Genomic DNA, 5,427 nt, shown 5'->3' on the forward strand with positions numbered 1-5,427 from the left:
GAAGGTAGTGGAAGAGCTAGTGGCGACCTGACTTGGGGTGGCCCTCGGTCCACACTGTGCCTCCACACGGAACAGGCGGGCGGGAAGGACCGAACAACTGCGAAACTTAATCCCCCCCCCCCCCCCCCCCCCTCCTCGAGTAGAAGTGGCCCTTTCCGCTGGAAGTCGACCTCCCTGCCGCCTCCTAGAGGCCCACCTTGGTTTCTTTCCCTCCCTCCCCCCTGCATCTTCAATTTCTCCCCACCTTGCTCCACATCCAGGTCTCAGTTATAACCCCTCCAAACCCAAACAAAACCCATTTTCTGGCCCCTAAATGTCAAGGTTCCCAAAGCTCTCTCTTCAGCCTCCTCCTTTTTTTCTCTACACTTTCTTGGCAACTCATCTTGTGGCTTCAAGTAAGTAAATCTGCCTTCCTAGCATTGGCATCGTGAAGGAGTGCCACTTCGGCATTCGCAAGTGCTTGGGAACTTCTCCATTTGTGTTCTACTGGCGTTACAGAGTCAACAAATATTATTGAGCACATATTATACACTAAGCACTGTGCTGGGTGCTGGGAAACAAGAGTAAACAAAATTAAAACCACTGCTTTGCAATCAGCAAGCCCTGAGCTTCCTTCCCAGACTTGCCATCTTGCACTGTTTTTTCCATTTATGATACTTACTGTTCCCCTAGGCTCAAAACTGTGGAATCGCCTTTGACTCTGCAGCCCCCTTGCATCTCACACCTACTTCGGTCCAGGCCTGAGCAAGTCTTTCTCTTTAGTAGCTGATGTGTACCACCTCTCTTTCCTCCCCATTCAGAAGACCCCACTTCAAGCTCTTATCCCCCTTTGCCTGGATTAGTATAAGAAGCAAATGGAGAATGTGCCCACCCTGTCCATGGAGAGAGGCTGAGGTGGCCAAGCTCTGGCCAGAGGCACCAGGGCGCCAGGGCAGCAAGGATGTCGGCTTTGTTAGTCTGGGCCACTGTCCATGCTGTGAGCCAGAGGAAGCTGCAGCCCACCCAGGCCACCCTCACCCTGATCCCTTCAGCAGTAAACAAGATAGAACAGCTTCTGAAAGATAAGCCTGAACACGTAGGTGTGAAAGTTGGTGTCCAAGCCAAGGGCTGTAATGGCCTTTGCTACCTGCTAGAATATACGAAGACAGGGAAACTCTGACGAGGAGGTTATTCAAGATGGTGTCAGCATGTTCACCGAGAAGAAAGCACAGTGAATACTTTTAGGAACAGAAATGGACTGTGTTGAAGACAAATGATCCAGTGAGCTTGTGTTCAATAACCCAAACATCAGGGCTTCCCTGGTGGTGCAGTGGTTAAGAATCCGCCTGCCAATGCAGGGGACACAGGTTCGAGCCCTGGTCCGGGTAGATCCCACATGCCACGGAGCAACAAAGCCCGTGCACCACAAATACTGAGCCTGTGCTCTAGAGCCCGCGAACCACAACTACTGAGCCCACACGCCACAACTACTGAAGCCCGCACGCCTAGAGCCAGTGCTCCGCAAAAAGAGAAGCCACCGCAATGAGAAGCCCGCACACCGCAACAAAGAGTAGCCCCCGCTCACCGCAACTAGAGAAGGCCCACGTGCAGCAAGGAAGACCCAGAGCAGCCAAAAATAAATAGATAAAAATAAATAAATTTATTAAAAAAAAAAAACTTCAAAGGAACGTGTGTCTGTGGAGAAAGCATTAACGTTAGACTCCTCAGGACTACTCGGGCTGTAGGCCCCAGGAGAGTTGTGGAAGCTCTAGGGCTTATTGAAGAAATCATGTGACTGTCACGTGCTTAAGGTTTGTAATGTCTGGCTGCCTTACAAGGAAAGTAAAGTGGTGCGTTTAGAAAAAATAATAATAATAAGCCACTGGATCTCCTGCCTCCAGTTTGCTACCCTCTGACCTCTCCGGCACAGGCAATCGGGTCACTCATCCAAAACCACAGCTCCTGTAAAACCCGCAGTGTCTCCTGGGTTAAATCCAGCTTCCTTGCCTGGCTCTCACAGCGTGACCTGTCTTCCTTTGCAAACTTGCCTCCCGGCACTCCTACTAGGACCCCTTTTCTGCAGCCAGACTTCCCCACATTTGCACCTTTCCTAAAGCTTCTCACCCGCTGGGAAGCCCTTCTCCTTCACAAGCATCTCTGCACATTGGGACAAAGCCGCTTGCACAGCACTAGTCATTCACGTTCTTCACCAGAGTATTTCCAGCTCTCTGCCTTCTGGGCACAGGCTGGAATTTGAAGTTAGCTGTTGCCCTGTGGCTAACTGTGGGCAGGGAAATGGCAAATGGCCAACGATACACACCTCTTCCAGGTAGGAGCATGAGGACACAATGCACAGTCCCCATGCCTTCTCTCCCTGGCTAGGTGATCCTGGAAGCACATGCTGAGATAAGACAAGACCCCTATTAGCCTGCAGCCCTAGGTGGCTGCAGTGAGCAGAGACTTCTGCTGATGTGCATTTGATATGTAGCATCAATGAGAAGTAAGCTTTTGGGATGTTAAGCCACTGAGAGTCGAGGTTTGTTTGTTATTGCAGCAAGTCTAGCCTATCCAGATTGATACCCTACTTCCTCCACGAGGTTTTCCTTCCCTCTAAACCAGAACTAGGTCTGTTTATACCTCTACTGTGGAATTTATCACCTTTTCTTTGCATTTCTGTCAATGGCTTATGCACCTTTGAGTCCTCAGAGCCTAGCACACTGATTGGCATTATCCCTTGAATAAATAGAAAATAAGTCCCACCCCTCCCATCATATGAAGCATTCCAAAGCTAAAGAGAAGATATCAGAAAATAATTTTCTGCGTATTGTGACAAAGTCACCTACGGAACTTTGTAGGTACTACCTTGGAACCACAGTCACCAATGACACAATACCCTTCAATTAGTGTAGATGATGGAAAGTAAGCTGGATCCAAAGTAACATAAAGGAGAGACATTCATGGCACTAAAACCTGCTGCCCTGCTGCAAAAGGAGTGTCTCATATCATCTCCCAGGTTCCTGGAGTATCCTCTTTTAGCTCATGGAGCTGTGAATGCCTTGCACGTAGAAGGCACTCAGTGCTGTCATTTGAATGCAAAGCGCATGCCCTGCATTTACTGCGATTGCAGGCTAGGAGGAGGTGATGCAGGCCAAGACCCTCACCCTGACATTGTGTCACGTCAGCTTACTGAGTGCACACCATGCGTGTGACAGAGGAAGAAGTGTAACCACATGTCCTGACATTAAACCCATGACATGTGAGGTCAGCGCTTTTATCCCTAAATTGTAAGTGAAGAAACCCAAGAGCAGAAGCCCGAGCTTCTTTTTTTGTTTGTTTGTTTGTTTTTAATATTTATTTATTTTGGCTGTACCGGGTCTTAGTCGCGGGCATGGGAACTCTTAGTTGTGGCATGCGTGCGGGATCTAGTTCCCCGACCAGGGATCGAACCCGGGCCCCCTGCATTGAGAGCGCGGAGTCTTAGCCACTGGACCACCAGGGAAGTCCCCTGAGCTTCGTAATATGCTGACATGCTCATCAGCTTCATGACCTCATTCTTCCCTGCAACCACATTTAGAGAGCTCTTACGTGGACCAGGAAAATCAAAACGCCCTCGAGTGCAAGCTCTGATGGAGGAGAGTACCAGATTCTGGAAGAACTGAGGAAGGAGAGATTAACTATGCCTGTGAAAGCTCCACAGAAGTGGCATTTCAGCTGAATTTGGATTTCACCGAGAGAAGGAGAAAAGGGGTGTGTGGGGGGGTGTGAGACGTGGGAAAGATTCCAGGCAGATGCAGTATTGCTCTCAAGGCCAGGGACGTGGGTGGGCGTCATGCAGGGGGAAGGCAGAATTTCCTTGTGACCACTAAACAGCTGGTATTTAGAAAGTGCATGTTTACCTTCCACTGGGGAGTAGGTGTCAGGTATACAAATCTTGTTCTAGAAGATTAAGCTACATTCACGGATGACGGCTCCCTCACTGGTTCACCCTGCTCTCCGCCCATTCCAAACCTCTCCCACACCACTTGTCTGCGGACGGGTCCTCTCGGGAGTGGGATTTGCCTGCAGGCCTGGAGTGATCTGCTTCGCCTGGGTTTGCTCCGCTTCTCACCAACTTGAGCAGCAGCAGAGCTGCTGGGTCTGCCTGACGCGGCCACAATCCCTCCCATGTCGTCACCAGTCGAAGCCAGTGTCTTTCAGCCTGTGGTCAGTCCACTAAGTGGCTCTGGCCCCAAGGACATTGGGGCAGTCGGAGTGGCCTTCTGAGGGGCCCCCAGGGGACAGAGTCCTGGGGTCAAGAAGAGAAGGACTTACCCGGGGGATGGTAGCTTGGGAGTGGGAGTGTTTGTGGGGGAAGAGAAAGATGGTGATGGAGGCCCTGTGAGTTGGTCACTGCAGCAAACTACATGGGCCTCAGGCTGACATCGGAGTTTGAGTCTAGATTTACCCCCTAGGAGTGTGAGAACCTGGCTATATCCTTTAGGCTGTCTGCTCTTGGGTTTCTTCACTTACAATTTAGGGATAAAAGCGCTGACCTCACATGTCATGGGTTTAATGTCAGGACATGTGGTTACACTTCTTCCTCTGTCACACGCATGGTGTGCACTCAGTAAGCTGACGTGACACAATGTCAGGGTGAGGGTCTTGGCCTGCATCACCTCCTCCTAGCCTGCAATCGCAGTAAATGCAGGGCATGCGCTTTGCATTCAAATGACAGCACTGAGTGCCTTCTACGTGCAAGGCGTTCACAGCTCCATGAGCTAAAAGAGGATGCTCCAGGAACCTGGGAGATGATATGAGACACTCCTTTTGCAGCAGGGCAGCAAGTTTTAGTGCCATGAGTGCCTCTTCTTTATGTTACTTCGGATCTGGCCATCTTAGTAATAATACCTTCAACGTCCATTTACTGAAACAACTCTAAAGGCATCACCGACTTTCTTTATACCACCCACCCACAAACAACAAATCTGTCAGTTCTACCCCCAAAATATATTTGGAATCTGTCTACCCCTTGTTTTCCTACTGCATCTCACTATTGCAAGCCACCATCTAGTCCTCCCCGGACTACACGTCACCTCCTGAAGCCCTGCCTTCTTCCACTCAGCTCCACCCCAGTCGGCTGTGTTTACAGATACACGGCACTGCATCACTCGTCTTTCAAAACACAAAGTTCCTGAAAGCAAGGATCAGTATCTGCTGGTTCCCAAGCTCACACTCAAGAAATGCTTGTTAAATTATTTTAAAACGAAATGAGTAAGTGAAAATGTTTTCTGGTTTTCCATTATCACTCAAAATTTTTATTGTTAAATGCAACGCAAATATAGAAAACAGCATAAAGTACATACACAGCTTATTGGATTATTCTAAAGCAACACCTTATAATCACCACTGGAACTTTGTCAACACAGCCCAACCCTGACCCCTCCATGTGCCTGTCCCCAGACAACCCCA

General features: G+C 49.5%; 1 pseudogene; it reads left to right on the forward strand.

The window, feature by feature from the left end:
- Nucleotides 1–868: 868 nt before the first annotated feature.
- LOC114886842 lies at nt 869–1,774 on the forward strand (annotated as a pseudogene).
- Nucleotides 1,775–5,427: the final 3,653 nt, after the last annotated feature.

Source organism: Monodon monoceros, unplaced genomic scaffold (assembly GCF_005190385.1).
Source record: "Monodon monoceros isolate NGI ecotype Baffin Bay Population unplaced genomic scaffold, NGI_Narwhal_1 Super_Scaffold_7, whole genome shotgun sequence".
In the NCBI taxonomy this organism is placed as follows: Eukaryota; Metazoa; Chordata; class Mammalia; order Artiodactyla; family Monodontidae; genus Monodon; species Monodon monoceros.